This window comes from Cherax quadricarinatus, chromosome 15, assembly GCF_038502225.1.
Source record: "Cherax quadricarinatus isolate ZL_2023a chromosome 15, ASM3850222v1, whole genome shotgun sequence".
Taxonomy (NCBI): domain Eukaryota; kingdom Metazoa; phylum Arthropoda; class Malacostraca; order Decapoda; family Parastacidae; genus Cherax; species Cherax quadricarinatus.
Window position 1 is genome coordinate 1,550,332 of NC_091306.1, and position 19,809 is coordinate 1,570,140.

Below are 19,809 nucleotides of genomic sequence, written 5' to 3' on the forward strand. Positions count from 1 at the left end.
ACAATTTCCATCGTGATGAGGTATAGAAAAAGCATTTAACACTGATATATATTGCGCTTGAAAAATTTCTTTGTGAGTTTGTTCTACGCATGTAGTTACCACAGGTTATATATTGTGTGGGGTATATATATATATATATATATATATATATATATATATATATATATATATATATATATATATATATATATATATATATATATATATTTATTTATTATTATTATCACACTGGCCGATTCCCACCAAGGCAGGGTGGCCCGAAAAAGAAAAACTTTCACCATCATTCACTTCATCACTGTCTTGCCAGAAGGGTGCTTTACACTACAGTTTTTAAACTGCAACACAAGACCCCTCCTTCAGAGTGCAGGCACTGTACTTCCCATCTCCAGGACTCAAGTCCGTCTTGCCGGTTTCCCTGAATCCCTTCATAAATGTTACTTTGCTCACACTCCAACAGCACGTCAAGTATTAAAAACCATTTGTCTCCATTCACTCCTATCAAACACGCTCACGCATGCCTGCTGGAAGTCCAAGCCCCTCGCACACAAAACCTCCTTTACCCCCTCCCTCCAACCCTTCCTAGGCCGACCCCTACCCCGCCTTCCTTCCACTACAGACTGATACACTCTTGAAGTCATTCTGTTTCGCTCTATTCTCTCTACATGTCTGAACCACCTCAACAACCCTTATATATATATATATATATATATATATATATATATATATATATATATATATATATATATATATATATATATATATATATATATATATATATATATATATATGTGTATATATATATATATATATATATATATATATATATATATATATATGTGTATATATATATATATATATATATATATATATATATATATATATATATATATATATATATATATATATGTCGTGCCGAATAGGCAGAACTTGCGATCTTAGCTTAAATAGCAACGCTCATCTTGCCATATAGGACAAGTGAAAATTTGTGTATGCAATAATTTCGCCAAAATCATTCTGAACCTAACGAAAAAAATACATTTCACTGTGTTTGTTTAGTATTAAATTATTGTAAACAAATCTAAAATATATTTAGTTAGGTTAGGCTAAAATAAATTGTTCTTGTTAAAATAAGGTTAGGTAAGTTTTCTAAGAATCTTTTGGTGCAAAATTAATTTTTTTTACATTAACGTTAATGAAAAAAATATATCTTTAAAGGTATAAGGGAAAATTTTAGAAAGGACTTAATTTTAAATGAGTTCTTGCTAATTGACCAGTTTTTCATATTCGGCACGACATATATATATATATATATATATATATATATATATATATATATATATATATATATATATATATATATATATATATATATATATATATACATACATATATATCTAGTTTGGAGATTAAAAATATTCTTGTCTGGTGGTGAAAAGGTTACCATGAAGCCTTAATGACCTCGTGTAGTTGATAGGCTCTAAGCCCCATTAACCAAGTATCTAGCTGCCAGTCGAAACTGTAGAGGTCATGATATACAGACAATACTGGAAGTCGTGTTAAACGTCTGTTCACTACCAGAAGAAAGATTTGTCTGATACATTACAAAACACTTTAAGATTTGAGATACGTTAAACACCAGAAGATATGAGATACATAAAACACTAGTAGACGTGAGATACATACATACTTGTACTTATAACACTAGAAAACTCTGGGTATATATACATACAACATTAGAAGGCATGGACAAGCTTGCAGGCTTCGGTTAATTATATTTCCACCAGAATGTGTTCAACTTTACAAGAAAATAAAACTGAATTCATATTTATAAGTTAGATTTGTGTTTAAAGCTGTCCTAACTGCGAGAAATTTACTATACAAAGGGAAAGTGAATAAAGAGGCTTGTGCTGCACAGAAAAGGTGTTGAATATCATACACAGTCATACTGTTTAAGAAACACATAGACCTGATTCAGTCTCGTTTTCGATTTTTTTTTATTCACTCCCTTGATGCTGCGTTTCTGCCGTTTCCTCCCTTGATATTTCTAGCCAAAAAAATCAAATTTTTTGAAATAATTATTTCAAGTTACTCTTGTAGAGATAATTGCACTGTATTTTTATTATCCTTTCAAATTTTGTTTTCCCTTCCTTCCTTCCTTCTCTCTCTCTCTCTCTCTCTCTCTCTCTCCTCGTTGGAGTTCATCCTCTTGCGCCACGCGACCAGTAGGGTGAGGTCGGCCGGGGTCAGGGCCTATACCAGGGGAGGTACAAGGAACGTGACGGAAGGCTTGGGGTGTGGCAGCGCGCGGGGCCGCCCGGGGATGAGGAGTGGGGGATTATCGTGACGGAAGGCTTGGGTGGGGCTGGTGTGGGTATGCATGGGCTGGGGATGACAGGGCTTGGTCTTACCCTTTCTACTGCGACCTTCGGGGAATTCAGCTACGCCACCTGCAAACAACCGCCATGATTTTAATTAGTTTTAGCGAGTGAGTAATTCAATGTTTGATCATTTGAGTAACATTTGTAATTGAAAGGTCTAGGTGAAGCGTTTTTATCTTGCTCGAATCTTTAGCTAGCCAGAAAGTGGGACATTGAAGGCAAAGGCGAGATGTAGCACAAGTTTTGAGAGGAATGACGTTGAACTCTATGTACAGAGCGAAACGTTGTCCAAATAAATGCTTGTTCTGCAAGCTGTGTCTTTCACTTCATTCCTGTTGGAAATAAACCAACTCATCCATGTTGGGTCCTAACCACCAGGTTTGTGTTAAATCTCACAGCAATAAATTTCCAGCCATATATCTCCAATTTTAAAGGAATTTCTTTGAGAGAAGTTAGTTGTACAGTTTGATGATCTGATCTGATCTAATTTTCAACTTCTCAAGTGTTCATAGGTATATTTACATATTTCCTCTTCGAGTTTGCTGAAAATACGCGATGTGTAATTTTGCATTCACGTGAATATATGTATCAGTTAATAAGTAAAAACTGTTATATTCATTATTATAATTAAATTTATTTTGTATGTCAACTGGAAAGAAATGACGGAGTCCACTGAAAAAGGTTCTGAGTTCCGAACCCACATCATTTACTGATTTTCAAATAAATGATATCCCTTTACAACTTATAATTAGTGTACCTATCATTGCATTGTTTTATGTTATTTTGTAACATGAAATTAAGACACATGTGCAACATCTGGGTATGTTGCACATGTGTCTTAATTTCATCTTGTCGGTATTATATACCATTCTTACACATATTTTGTAACAGACAGCTTTAGAATATAAATCACCTGTAACGCTTCTGAATTTGTTCCTTAGAACCTGAGCTTCATTATGTTCCTGATAAAGTTTTTTCAGAAAATGACGCAATCCTTAGATAAATCACAATTATTAGCAAATTGCGATTTTCTTCATAAGTTGTCCATTATGACGATCAGACTGATGTACACAGAGGACCATGTTACCAAACACCTTGTTTCAATGTTTGGTGATATGATGTATGAGGAAATCATGCTGGAGCAGGACTCATGATGAATCCGAAAAGCCTCAAATTGTCCAGATGCTGTACAACCCTTACGGTTCATGATTACAATAATTGCTTTGTAGCTGTTTACCCTCTAGCCCCGGCAGTGGTCAGGTCCGGAGATCCTTTGGTAAGGAGCTTCCCATGAAACACAAACTCCAGGTAATCCACGAGCTGCATCTCATCAAAGAACCTGTATTCAAAGGTGTTCCAAGTAGTTAGTTGTATTTGACATTCGGTACAAGGTCTGGCGCTTCGAAGAAATTAACTCTTGAGAAAACGTGGGATGTGGGGATGGGGGGGGGGTAATTTCTAAGTTTAACAATGACTGCCTTTTTTATGCATTGTGTGTAAAGTTCAGGGTTTAAGGAGGGCATGATCACCCTTGGCTACTCGTGCTTGTGTGTGCACGCCCGCGCGTGCGTGTGTTGTAGTTAATGACCACACACACATACATGCACACATACATTATTGCTCATGTAAAATAGAGAAACATATATATATAGAGAGAGAGAAAATGAGAGTGTTAATTTCACGAATTAGGCATTCGGTAGAGGAATATTAATGCAAGCATTGATCAATGAATATTGAATCTCATATACAGGATTTAATCTTGTGCAGTGATCATGTGCGCATCAGTAGAGGACGCGGAGGCATCTTGGCCTTAACGCGAACCCATCATTTACTCTCCGATAATTATTTCTTATTATATATTGAGAAACAAATTTTTGGTGAAATGTTGATTTGCTTACCTATTGTTATTGTTTGATGCCATAAAATTCTTCAGGAGAATAATCAGTGTTCTAGTAGCAACATGGAATTTTGGGGTTGTGAATGTTGCAATGAGGAGGAGGAGACTGGAGGCAGTGGATATGGAATGTCTGAGGGCAATGTCTGGTTTAAATATTATTCAGAGAATTCGTAGTTTGGAAATTAGTAGGTGGTGGGATACTAAAATAATTATCCAGAAGGCTGAGGAGGAGTTGTTGAGGTGGTTTAGACATTTAGAAAGAGCAGAGCAAAATATGATGACTTGGAGTATGCATAAATCTGTATTGGAAAGAAGGTGGAGTAGGGGTCGCCCTGGGAAATGTAGGAGGGAGGGGGGTAAAGATGGTTTTGTATATGACGGGCGTAGACATCGAGCAAGCATGTTAGGAGTGGAAGCAAGTGGTTTTTATAACCTGACATGCTGTTGCATGTCAGTCCAGCAGTTAGCTGGACTTGAGTCTTCGAGATGGAAAAAACTGTGACTTTATTCTCAAAGAGGGGTGGGGATATTTGCAGTTTGGAGGGGCATTTGAACTAGAGTATCGGCGCGTCTCTGGCAAGATAGTGATGGAGTGAATGATGGTGAATATATTTCATCTTTTGTGGGTCACGCTACCTGGTGTGAGACGGCCGGTGTAATATTCTTGTGGAAGCGTTAAACGCATATGGGTCACAAAGAGCATGGGGAATGGATGGTAAGGAAGTTCAAATCCTCGGATCCAGAGCTCTTCATCGGCATCAAGGTTGATGCCACGATATGCCCTCTCGGCGATGCTCCCTCGGGAAGGATCTGATTTATTAGCTGACAAATAAAAAACAAAGACTTCAGCTCGGTTACGGCCATGCACCACCACGCCCTGAAGGCTTCCGGCGACCTCTAGCCTGTCCCCCATCGTACCCTCCCTTCACCCTGCCCCGCCGCGCCCCGCCGCGCCCCACCTCCATCACTCTCGCTTTCCACTGCTAGAATGCCAATCTCATTTTCACAGGAACTGTCATTCATGTTCTGACGAATCCTATTCATATTCTCTCACGAATGCCACTTATTGTCTCACGAATGTTACTTATTTCACGAATGCAACGCATTTTTCCTCATGACTGAGACTAATTTTTTCACGAATGCCACTCATTTTCACCTGAAAATCTTACTTTCGTTTTCTCGTGTTGGCATAACGACAATTTTTTTGACACTTCAAACGTTTTTTTGACGGGTTTTAAACTCGTAAGACCCTGCGGGGAGGCTTACTTTTTTCTCTTTGAATTTTACTGGTTTTCTCCTGACGAGATTCCTAATTTCTTTTTTTTTTCTTTTTTTTTTTTTTTGCTGTTGTCTTTTTACTTATAATTACGTCGGGTAAAGATACACCTGTAACTCATAGATTATTTCATTAAGGACACTTTTAAAGTGTTGTAAATTTTGCAAACTGAGACGTGTAAAATTTCCCTCTCTGTCCCACAACAATTATTTACCTATATGTTAAACACGGACAATTGAAAATATACAAGATATTCAGGACTGCTAAGTATCATACAAGAAAAAAAACGATGCTGAAACAAAGAGGGAATAAGCAATAAGGACAGTGGATACACACTGGGCTAGGATGAGGGAGTCGACTCCTGCTGGCGTGGTCACGACGTCCAGGCAACGGAAGTCCTTTACTAAGCGATGTAGGCGAGGTTGGTTAGGGGGCAGGAGTCACCTCGTGATCTCAGTGAGAGTGGTCTTTCCACCTCTCCAAGGACGCATGAGCCACCGCCCCTATCCCTCCCACTTCTCAGATCCATCTGTCCGTCCTTCGTAAAACCCTATCACCTGCCCCTCCCCAAAGGCCCCCACCTGCAACACCCATCCTTTCCATAGGATAGGCCTTCCGAGAAATGGTAATTCACAAGTAATAATAGCTCCAGCTCTTCTGGAATGAAGTCTTAAAGCTCCCGTAGATAGTGCTATACCTGGTGATATGCTCATTCCTGTACTGAAGTCTGCCAACTCAAGCTGACGGATTTCAACACTATGCGTGAAACCCATCCTCTGTGGAAACATAGCTAGTTTTTGTTCTCAGTATGTGATTATCATGTAGAATAGGGAAGCAGTACATTGAGGAAGTATCCAATTTTACAAAGGGAAAAAAAATCTTTTCTCAGAAGCTGTGTTCTCTAAGCACCGTCTTCAGTATCCCTTCAGCAGCCGTGTATCCATCTCAGCACCAACGCTGATCTCTCTCTAACCAGCGTCACAATCACCTGTTCCTTCTCTCCACTTCTCCCCTGTCCTCCTCTGCTTCATCACAGTGTTCTTCATCTCCGCACAGACTCGCCTGCGTGTCCTTCACCTCCTCACAGACTCATCTGCGTGTCCTTCACCTTTCCACAGACTCATCTGCGTGTCCTTCACCTTTCCACAGACTCATCTGCGTGTCCTTCACCTTTCCACAGACTCATCTGCGTGTCCTTCACCTTTCCACAGACTCATCTGCGTGTCCTTCACCTTTCCACAGACTCATCTGCGTGTCCTTCACCTTTCCACAGACTCATCTGCATGTCCTTCACCTTTCTACAGTCACATCGACTAAGTCTAAACAAAAGCCAAGTTCCAAACCTATTAATATTTACCAGCTTCCTCCTCTGTCTCCTTTATCGTCTACTCCTTTTTCGTCTCCTATTCCTCCGTTTCTTTTCCCGTTTTCTCCTTCACTTTCTCATCATCTACGGTTCCCTTCTTTTCCATTTTCTCTTCCGTCCCCTTCCTCTCCATTTTCTCTTCCCTCACTTTCAGATGACCTCAGTTTAACCCCATTTACCTCTTCCCTCTCATATTATCCTACTCTCCTTTAATCTTGCTGTACCTAGAGCTAGGACGTCCGGCTTCTTTTCATTCGCAACGTATACAATCAACTGGAATTTTTTTCATCCGTGGAACACGAACTCACATTTAGTCATTCCAATTTTAAAATAGCCTTTTTTTTATATTGAGTAATTTATATGAGAGAATGGAGGTTATAAGGGTTGCAGGACATTGTTGATGCATCCAATTTTGTTAAAATAAAGTATCTTCCAGCCCTTCCCTAACTCTCCCTTCAACACATCCAGCGAGTTTTTATATAGGCTCTAGGTGCATAACATACAATTTTTTTTACAGTATTCTTGAGGGCACATATATATTATGGGTACATATGAAGTGCATCATATAAATTTATTCCAGGATAACCCAGTAAACTAAACAATGTGACTTGTTTCCGTTGGATTCCCCGAGATCTCAGAAGCTGCCCAGTGTTCTCACGTACTTCTGTAAGAGGCTAAACTTCTTTATTGTCCACAAAATTCTTAGCGGCTCCACCACATTGTTCTTCGTCCCCTTTTCCTCTATTGCTGCCACCACCTTTCATTTCTCCTTCATTCGCCCTCCTTTATCCCCCCTTGTTTCGCATCTTTCCCTTCCTCACTCCTTTTCTTCACTCTCTCTCCTTGCTCCCCTCTCTCCTCATCCGGTCTCTTCCTTTCCTTCCCCTCGCCCTTCCCATCTTTCCTCACCCCCTTTCAAATGTTTTCACCCTCTTCCCTCACCCCCTCCATAAATTCCTTTCACTCTCTCCCCTCACTCCCTCACTGTACTTCCAGAACTCGGGGATTCTTGAATCGAAATAGATTAGGAAAGTTCCTGTCAAATAAAACCCTTGGGATCAATACCTCAAAACTTTATATCGGAAATGTGAACCTAAAGTTGGAAGTTGGTGGCTGCGCGTGTAGAAGGGGGTTTAGGGGCGTCGGGGTGAGCAAGGAAAGGAGACACAAGGTACCAGAAAAATGAGGAAAAGTCCCGAGGAGATGGGAGCTCTGTAGAATGGACGGACATAATAGACAGGAAAAAACCTACAGAACTGGGAAATAGGCAAACGGTCTACATTATTAATAGCAATTAGGAAACATCCCATACCACGGGCGAGGACAGAACCCGCGATCAGAGTGTCTCAAAACTCCAGACCCCAGGAAACATCACCTGCTACCATATTATACATGATAGTTACATATTAGAACGAAAGCTATTTTTCTTTTCCCTGTCATTTTCCTTCGTACGAGGTGAATATTAGTGTTGAAATCTTTCAGCCTGAGATTGGAGCCTTCAATAAGGAAATGAAGATATAGTCAATTACTCCACTGAAAGTTCAGCGGCTGCGTGAGCTTCGTTCTAACAGACACAGATTATCATTACTTAGTTTTTTTTATTAAGTTTTCTCCATCACTACAGAGTAATCTAATAAAAATTAAATAAAGGGAAGAGAAAGAAAAAACAGGATAAGCAAGGAGGCTGATACTCATAAAGTCCCGTTACAAATAAAAAAAAATAACCACATCGATATGGTAAAGTATTTGAAAATAAAGTTCTCAACTAAGATATCACAATTATTGTAACATTAAGTTAATATCGACACCATGCCTAATTCTTCTAGGGTAGGGTAGGCGCCTGAGTCCGAGCTTGCAGCTCACAAGACTGTCATTCCCATTAGCCCCCTTGGGGTGGGGATGGCAGACCAGAGAGGCCTAGCTTCTCCCTACGAGCCCCGTGAGGGCGGGGATTGTGGCTAGGCCTCGGGACAGTTGGTTCCAAAGATGAGAGAGTACTTGTGCCTCCTCCCATGGGAGACTTAGGTCTCGGACACTCCCTAGACAGGGAGCTAAAGCCGGGCCACCACTTGGAAAAGGCCCGGCCAGGGAGATTACCGGTGAATCAAGAAGAAGAAGAAGAAGAATTAAGTTCCCTGGCATGGATTGGATGTGATGGTCCATATCAAATGGTTTCTTTTAATACCAAGCTTTCAACATCTGGCTGACTTTGTAAAATGTTTTCCAAATACCAGGAAGTGACACATACACATATACAACTTTCTCTTGTAAAAAGGAGCTTATTGACAGGTCAATTCATCGTGATCATTCAGCGTCACCAGATATTGCATAATATTACTATTATATATAAACCATCATATAACAAGCTTATTATAAAAAGATATATTAACAAGCTGAAATAATGAAGTTTGTTAAAAATCAATACAAATGCTAAAAAAAACTATGTCATATACTTTAAATGTACACGTGTCGATTCTTTTTATCCTAGTCTAACCGATTGTACCTCGTAGTCACTCTCGTTTTCTTTATTTATTGGGTTTGAACCCTATCGACTTCACGAGGGTCATTAAAACTACATGTCATCGGTACACCACCAGACAAGACAAGGATACTTAATCCTCAATACAGGGATAAAAGTAAACTCTAAGTTTATATATACTGAGATAAACTCTCCTTCAAGAGTACATACACACAGCTCCTTTCATTGTATTCACAGTATAAAAAATATATTCGAAATGTCGTTTTCCTAGCAAAGGATCACAAAAAAATGTCATAACCTTGGAGAATGATTGTGTTATTTAAATAATATGGATTAGCAGAAGTGATATGTAGTAATAATAATAATAATAATAATAATAATAATAATAATAATAATAATAATAATAATAATAATAATATTATTATTATTATTATTATTATTATTATTATTACTGTTTTTAAAACATCTGGAGAAGACAAAAGTCACAACAAGTTAGATAAATTCAGATTTAGAGAGGACACTGAAATGAAATTTGTTCCATGGGTGGAACAAACTGCTAAGTATCATTTATGCAAATATTTAAAGTAGCTTCAAAAATAAACTAAAAACATGCATGAGTAAAAGTGGTTGGGCAGTAGTAGAACCAGCCTACCATGAGTCCGTAGGCAAGTAATAGTGTTCCAGTATTATTGTGTTTTTGTATTTATCATACATATTTCACCTTCCTCATGCCTCACTCAATGCTCATAACCTGTATAATCTGTACTCAGCTATCGGTATTTTTCTTCCGATATCTATCTCGAGCGGAAAAAAAAATGCCAGGTACGTATTGTTCAAGTTTTTTCGTCTCTTTCAAAAGCGCAACGGTTTTCCCACTTTTATATTGTTTGTTCAGAAGAGTATGCAATCATTCATCTGTCATGCATGTGTCAGATATCAGGTTACTCCTGTCAGCAGGAGCGACTAATATGGTTTACTCGTGTCTAATTTTTGAGATCTGGCAGGGAGGGGCAAGACCTTGTGGATTATATAAACTCTAGCTGGTGACATTAACTCACACTGCTGGTCCCGTTTGCTGAGAAATATCATAGGTTGCTGGGATTCCATAGTTTTTGCTATTCGACTTAGAAATCACTTGAGGAAACTGCCAAGTGTCGCCACTGAAGAAAATACTTAAACAGAATTGGTTAGACAAATTTATGAAAGGAAATGGCTGGGTGTGAACAGAGACTACGTTTCAGGGCCAGTAGTCCTATTACAGTGTCCTACTCTTATGTTGTTACAACTAATTTGGTGATGTTAACATCGCTTAGAGCTCATGGATGTAATTCAGCTGCTATTTTCCTTCCTTGTCGACCCCCTCGAGGCTTGTGTAACTATCCTTCAGCTCTCTATTTTTAATAATGAAAAGAAATCAGAACAGTGTTCCTGGCGGTCTGGTCCCCATTGTTTCATACTTCTACCTCCCTTTACCCATCCCTCTCACTACAACCCACCTCCCTCAGCCTCCTCTTCTTACCCATCTATTCCGCCACACCTTACCCCCCCTTCCTCTTACATACTTCCCTCTATCTTCTCCTCTTCATCTTCCTTCTCTTTTTCCTCTTCCTACTCCACCTACACCTCCTCCTGACATCTCCATCCCAACTCCACAGACCCAGGTTGCTGGAACATGATGTACAGCATATGTATCAACAGAACACAAGATACCTGTGCATTACTAGAAATTTTCATTAAGGGCGAGACGTTTCCAGTAAAATGTTCTAGTGTTGCAAAGGTGTTTTCGTGACATCCACTAACTCTGCTCCACCGTTTCCCTTCTCCACACCAGGCTGCCTCTTCGCCTTGACCTTTGGCTCGTCCAGACTGGCTGTTCACCTTAACCTTTATAATATCCGCTGTGTTGGGGATGGTGGGGGGGGATGGAGCAAGATTCAGGGGATGGAATCAACATATTGATCTTAATATACACACACAACAGAATCAAATAACTCCTAATAAATTATTTTCCCTGGAAATTTAGTATTATCATTAGGAAGAACTAAGCCCGTAAGGGTTTAGTTCTTCCTAATGATAATAATAAGAGAATGAGAACTGCTGAGATTTGATTCAAGGAAACAAAGGGTAGTTATTTTTCATAATCAAGGACGCTTCACCAGAATCAAGGCATCCCCTCTTTGGGTTTTATGGTAAAATATGTAAGTATATCTTGATGCATTTGGGGAAATTGTCGTGAAGGGAAGGTGAGGGAATCGACACCTGGATTTTAAAACTAACATAAAAGAATCAAATTCTTTCCGATTAAGTTTTTTTTTCTAGTGGTTAACGCACTGACCTGGGAGTTTAAAAACTCCCCTTGCATGGATTCAAACTCCATCCGTTCTGTAGTTTCTCGATAATGCGTTCATCTATTCGTTTATTCCTGTTCTTTGGTGTTGTAAGTTCGTGTTCACAGGGACACATGGACAACACTTAAGTACGATAAAGATATTTAATAAACAATTAATGATATCTGAGTGTTGTCTTACTCAACAAATTGTCACTGTTGTAACACTGCTCGGTGTTGGCGTGTCCACCAGCATGGTTGGGACCTTGTATGTCCCTGGGCATGGGCTGGGTTCTTATGATTACCACATTTGCAAAAACATGAATAACAATTACTTCTGCAGTGCTTGAATTGTATATATGCTCATATTCCATCACGCTCGCGCACGCACACACACACACACACACACACACACACACACACACACACACACACACACACACACACACACACACATACATCAGTAGCAATGTCAGGATAACCTAGAATATCATCTCCATTGGATGAGGTTAAATCATTTCGTCTTACCTTCATAAAGTTTGAAAATATGCAAAGGAGGCTTTCCAAAATGAGATCAAATATATATTTTTCACATTTCAATCACAGTGTTATAAAAACAGATAATGACAATTTTAAAGCTGTAATGAAGTAAAGATTGTGCCAAAGCAAGTTCTTACTGTGACAACTTTACGTTTAATGTAAAGTTTCAAGACAATACCTAATATATCATGCCAATATTTGACATAACCTTCCGTGTACTTGTCTTTTCTTCTTTACTGTGGGAAGTACACCTTTGTATCCAACTATAAAACTAACACAAATGATAATAATTTGAAGACAAAGATGAGCAAGAGTACAATATTCGAACATATTAACCGCGTGAACACCAACCATAAGGTGACATCCGCCTGTTTACATATTAACCGCGTGAACACCAACCATAAGGTGACATCCGCCTGTTTACATATTAACCGCGTGAACACCAACCATAAGGTGACATCTGCCTGTTTACATATTAACCGCATGAACACCAACCATAAGGTGACACCCGCCTGTTTACATATTAACCGCGTGAACACCAACCATAAGGTGACATCCGCCTGTTTACATATTAACCGCGTGAACACCAACCATAAGGTGACATCCGCCTGTTTACATATTAACCGCATGAACACCAACCATAAGGTGACACCCACCTGTTTACATATTAACCGCGTGAACACCAACCATAAGGTGACACCCACCTGTTTACATATTAACCGCGTGAACACCAACCATAAGGTGACACCCGCCTGTTTACATATTAACCGCATGAACAACAACCATAAGGTGACACCCACCTGTTTACATATTAACCGCGTGAACACCAACCATAAGGTGACACCCGCCTGTTTACATATTAACCGCATGAACACCAACCATAAGGTGACACCCACCTGTTTACATATTAACCGCATGAACACCAACCATAAGGTGACACCCGCCTATTTACATATTAACCGCATGAACACCAACCATAAGGTGACACCCGCCTGTTTACATATTAACCGCGTGAACACCAACCGTAAGGTGACACCCACCTGTTTACATATTAACCGCGTGAACACCAATCGTAAGGTGACACCCACCTGTTTACATATTAACCGCATGAACACCAACCATAAGGTGACACCCGCCTGTTTACATATTAACAGCATGAACACCAACCATAAGGTGACACCCACCTGTTTACATATTAACCGCATGAACACCAACCATAAGGTGACACCCGCCTGTTTACATATTAACCGCATGAACACCAACCATAAGGTGACACCCACCTGTTTACATATTAACCGCATGAACACCAACCATAAGGTGACACCCGCCTGTTTACATATTAACCGCATGAACACCAACCATAAGGTAACACCCGCCTATTTACATATTAACCGCATGAACACCAACCATAAGGTGACACCCGCCTGTTTACATATTAACCGCGTGAACACCAACCGTAAGGTGACACCCACCTGTTTACATATTAACCGCGTGAACACCAACCGTAAGGTGACACCCACCTGTTTACATATTAACCTCATGAACACCAACCATAAGGTGACACCCGCCTGTTTACATATTAACCGCATGAACAACAACCATAAGGTGACACCCACCTGTTTACATATTAACCGCATGAACACCAACTATAAGGTGACACCCACCTGTTTACATATTAACTGCATGAACACCAACCATAAGGTGACACCCACCTGTTTACATATTAACCGCATGAACACCAACCATAAGGTGACACCCACCTGTTTACATATTAACCGCGTGAACACCAACCATAAGGTGACACCCACCTGTTTACATATTAACCGCGTGAACACCAACCATAAGGTGACACCCACCTGTTTACATATTAACCGCATGAACACCAACATTAAGGTGACACCCGCCTGTTTACATATTAACCGCATGAACACCAACCATAAGGTGACACCCACCTGTTTACATATTAACCGCGTGAACACCAACCATAAGGTGACACCCACCTGTTTACATATTAACCGCGTGAACAACAACCATAAGGTGACACCCACCTGTTTACATATTAACCGCGTGAACACCAACCATAAGGTGACACCCGCCTGTTTACATATTAACCGCGTGAACACCAACCATAAGGTGACACCCACCTGTTTACATATTAACCGCGTGAACACCAACCATAAGGTGACACCCACCTGTTTATAAATTAACCGCGTGAACACCAACCATAAGGTGACACCCACCTGTTTACATATTAACCGCATGAACAACAACCATAAGGTGACACCCGCCTGTTTACATATTAACCGCATGAACAACAACCATAAGGTGACACCCGCCTGTTTACATATTAACCGCATGAACAACAACCATAAGGTGACACCCGCCTGTTTACATATTAACCGCATGAACACCAACCATAAGGTGACACCCACCTATTTACATATTAACCGCATGAACAACAACCGTAAGGTGACACCCACCTGTTTACATATTAACTGCATGAACAACAACCATAAGGTGACTCCCACCTGTTTACATATTAACCGCATGAACAACAACCATAAGGTGACACCCACCTGTTTACATATTAACCACATGAACAACAACCATAAGGTGACACCCGCCTGTTTACATATTAACCGCATGAACAACAACCATAAGGTGACTCCCACCTGTTTACATATTAACCGCATGAACAACAACCATAAGGTGACACCCACCTGTTTACATATTAACCACATGAACAACAACCATAAGGTGACACCCGCCTGTTTACATATTAACCGCATGAACAACAACCGTAAGGTGACACCCACCTGTTTACATATTAACCGTATAAACAACAACCATAAGGTGACACCCGCCTGTTTACATATTAACCGCATGAACAACAACCATAAGGTGACACCCACCTGTTTACATATTAACCGCATGAACACCAACCATAAGGTGACACCCACCTGTTTACATATTAACCGCATGAACACCAACCATAAGGTGACACCCACCTGTTTACATATTAACCGCATGAACAACAACCATAAGGTGACACCCACCTGTTTACATATTAACCGCATGAACAACAACCATAAGGTGACACCCACCTGTTTACATATTAACCACATGAACAACAACTATAAGGTGACACCCACCTGTTTACATATTAACCGCATGAAGAACAACCATAAAATGACACCCATCTGTTTACAACCAAGAAGGAAGAAAATAATCGTGATTCAAAAAATGTTTTTCAGTCGAATAAAACACGCAACAATGGTTTTAAAATTGCAAGCAAACTATTTCAGTGCAACGAAGTGAAATATTTTGCCTTTAATCGAGTGAAGGTAACAATATACAGACCGAGGGATGTACTTCTCTCAGTGTATATATGTTGAGAGTTTAGGTTAATTCCTGAATTACGAAATAGATTATCTCTGACTGATAAGATACAGGTGACATGCAGCCTTAATGATCCCCTCGCGAAATATATTGACTTTAAATTTAATAAAGCAAAGAGCAATGGAGTGATGAAGAAAAACAGGAAACACCATTTGAAATGATATTATATATACAGACGAACATAAGCGGATAGGAAAGGATTAATATTATGACACTGTGTGTGTGTACTCACCTAGTTGTACTCACCTAGTTGAGGTTGCAGGGGTCGAGTCCGAGCTCCTGGCCCCGCCTCTTCACTGATCGCTACTAGGTCACTCTCCCTGAGCCGTGAGCTTTATCATACCTCTGCTTAAAGCTATGTATGGATCCTGCCTCCACTACATCGTTTCCCAAACTATTCCACTTACTGACTACTCTGTGGCTGAAGAAATACTTCCTAACATCCCTGTGATTCATCTGTGTCTTCAGCTTCCAACTGTGCCCCCTTGTTACTGTGTCCAATCTCTGGAACATCCTGTCTTTGTCCACCTTGTCAATTCCTCTCAGTATTTTGTATGTCGTTATCATGTCCCCCCTATCTCTCCTGTCCTCCAGTGTCGTCAGGTTGATTTCCCTTAACCTCTCCTCGTAGGACATACCTCTTAGCTCTGGGACTAGTCTTGTTGCAAACCTTTGCACTTTCTCTAGTTTCTTTCACGTGCTTGGCTAGGTGTGGGTTCCAAACTGGTGCCGCATACTCCAATATGGGCCTAACGTACACGGTGTACAGGGTCCTGAATGATTCCTTATTAAGATGTCGGAATGCTGTTCTGAGGTTTGCTAGGCGCCCATATGCTGCAGCAGTTATTTGGTTGATGTGCGCTTCAGGAGATGTGCCTGGTGTTATATTCACCCCAAGATCTTTTTCCTTGAGTGAGGTTTGTAGTCTCTGACCCCCTAGACTGTACTCCGTCTGCGGCCTTCTTTGCCCTTCCCCAATCTTCATGACTTTGCACTTGGTGGGATTGAACTCCAGGAGCCAATTGCTGGACCAGGTCTGCAGCCTGTCCAGATCCCTTTGTAGTTCTGCCTGGTCTTCGATCGAGTGAATTCTTCTCATCAACTTCACGTCATCTGCAAACAGGGACACCTCAGAGTCTATTCCTTCCGTCATGTCGTTCACAAATACCAGAAACAGCACTGGTCCTAGGACTGACCCCTGCGGGACCCCGCTGGTCACAGGTGTCCACTCTGACACCTCGCCACGTACCATGACTCGCTGCTGTCTTCCTGACAAGTATTCCCTGATCCCCTGTGTGTGTGTGTGTGTGTGTGTGTGTGTGTGTGTGTGTGTGTGTGTGTGTGTGTGTCGACGTGCACGGAATATTGTGCACATGAGCGAGTATATTACACAACCCATTTTGTTCCTTAAGTCGTGTCGATATTTTAGAGGGGGAACTGATGTTCGCCGACGATAATGTTTTTCTTCAATATTTGCCGAGTGTGCATGTAGTATGTGTTTAGTTGTTTAGTGTGCTCAGAAATGTTGTTTATCATTTTATTAGCCTCTTTCCCTCCCCGGGAAAATATTTGAGTTGTCCTTGAGAAATAGACTTGTCCCACTTTGGTAAAAATCTGTCTGCTTCCTTCATTTTCATGATCCCTTGTGTCGAGCCCTCTCTTAACCAGCAAGTACCCCACCATTCTCTTCCTTTCCCTGTACCCGTTCCTCTGTGACCTTCCTTTTTCCTACACCTCTATACTCATTCACTATCCTTTCCTCTGTGCTTACATTTCTTTCCCTTACCTATCCTAATACCTTCCTTTATCTCCCCAGTGCTCACTCTTTGTCTCTGTGCCTTTTTATTGTTATGAGACATACAAGTAGGTGTTAGGATGAAGTTGGAGCCATCAGTGGGCCAGCATTTTCATTTGATCAGCTGACTTTATCTCGTTGACATCATTATCCTGTACGAATTTGTTCCACACTCGAGTCATACTGGGTATATATGATCTCAGATGGAGTGTTTTGGAGAAGGGTACAGCCAGAGTGAAGTTGCTGCTTTCTGCCCGTCTTGTGACATAAAAGCTTGTTTCACGCTGTCCTCGAAGTGGATCCAAGTGTGGTACTTTGACAATATTGGCCTTGTACAGAACAGTAAGGCCACCCACATCCCTCCTGTGTTGAAGGCTCTGCTGAAATGACAGATCTATCCAGGATGGGTCCAGGCGAGAGAAGAGACGTCTTGCTTTGTTCTCTACTCTGTCAAGCAGTCGCAGATGAGAGGGGGGCAGGCAAACCAAGAAAGTGGAGCATACTCAAGGTGTGAGCGTACTTGTGCCTAGTACAGAATCTTGCAACCCCTACTGTCAAGCAGATTCGAGATACGGCGAAGTGCTGTAAGCTTCCTGGCTGCCTTGTTTGCAAGATTTACAACATGGTTCTTCATTGTCAGTTTGGAATCAAATTTCACCCAAAGGATATCAACTTCTTCTCCAGGTGCCAACACCCTCCCATTCATCCTTACTACTGCACCAGCATTACCATCATGGTGCCTAGAGACGATCATCATTTGCGTTTTCTCGGGTACAAATGTTACTTGCCATCTATTTCTCCAAGCTGATATAGCTCTTAGCTGGTGATTGATGTAGCTTAGAGCAGCTGGCATTTCTTCTCTTGGATAAATGAATGTCAGTTTACAATCGTCTGCATATGCATGGGATTCTGGGATGAGATGAAGAAGGTCATTGAAGTAGACATGCCATAACAATGGTCCCAGCACTCTTCTTTGTGGAACATTGCCCCAATAAGATGTCTTGCTGATTCCGTTCCATTGAGAACTACTCTTAGAGATCTACCATGAAGGTAATCACTGAGGAGACATAGCGTAGAGCCTGCAATTCCCAGTGCTCGAAGTTTTGCTAAGAGGCCCTGGTGCCACACCCGGTCGAAAGCACCAGCAATGTCCAGTGCTACCACACAACTGACTTTGGATTCATCCAGTGACTGGTGCCACTTAGTGGAGAGGTTTAACAACAGATCAGCAGAGGAGTAACCTTTCCTGAAGCCATATTGACGGTCACAAAGTAGTGAGTGGTAGTCAAAAAGCTCTGTCATTTGTCTTGAGATTATTGTCTCAGGGATCTTACCAGTGATTGACAGGAGTGACACTGGTCTGTAGTTGCTAATTTCTGTTCTGCTCTTCTTTTTGTAAACAGGGACTACATTTGCCTCTTTCCACAGAGAGGGCCATTTACACTGTACTAGGCAGTGCTGAAAGATGCGAGTTAGAGGTGCTGCTAGCTGGTCTGCACATCTTCTCAGCAATATTGGGCTCTCTCTTCCTCTCTCTCTCTCTCTCTCTCTCTCTCTCTCTCTCTCTCTCTCTCCTTTTCTAAAGGCAAAAAAAAAAAATGAATTTATTTCCAAACCGTTCAACAATACAAAAATAATCCTCACAATTTATATACAAAGCAACGTGGTAATTAGGTAGTTCCACTATAAAATTCTTTTTGTAAGGCAAAAGGTGGAACAGATGTTCATTTACGTGTCTGTCTGCTGCAGAAGCATAGTCCGGACTATGTTGCCTACACCAAAAGGTCGACAACCTCGGTTTTTCATCCACGTACCATATGACGTCCTTGGTAAGGTCGTTTCTGCCTTCACACACACACACACACACACACACACACACACACACACACACACACACACACACACACACACACACACACACACACACACACACACACACACACATACACACACACACACACACACACACACACACACACACATACACGTAGCTCCTTCTCCATCATTACTGGTGGCAGATATATTTCCTGTCATTTCTCGCCCTTATTGTATATTATGTGATAGAGATGAGGATAGAGATATTTCATTAATATGTATTAGCATTGTGGTTGTACTTTCTGTTATCTTTTGATAAGAAAAAATGTGTGCATTAGGACATTGTATATAGGAGAGTGTTTAATTCCATAGGCCATTGTATAGGAGAGTTTAATTCCATAAGACATTGTATAGGAGAGTTTAATTCCATAGGACATTGTATAGGAGAGGCTGAATCACATAGGACGTCTAGTATGGGAGGCCAAGTTCCATAGGATGCTATAAATAGGTACTTGCTTAATCCTATAGGATTTCTCGT

At 40.8% G+C, this 19,809-nt stretch overlaps 1 protein-coding gene across 2 annotated transcripts in view; it reads left to right on the forward strand.

The window, feature by feature from the left end:
- The window catches only part of LOC128692127 (RNA polymerase II-associated factor 1 homolog), a 56,133-nt gene that overhangs the window by 22,514 nt on the left and 13,810 nt on the right, over nucleotides 1-19,809 (forward strand). The gene's annotated exons all lie outside the window — the stretch shown is intronic.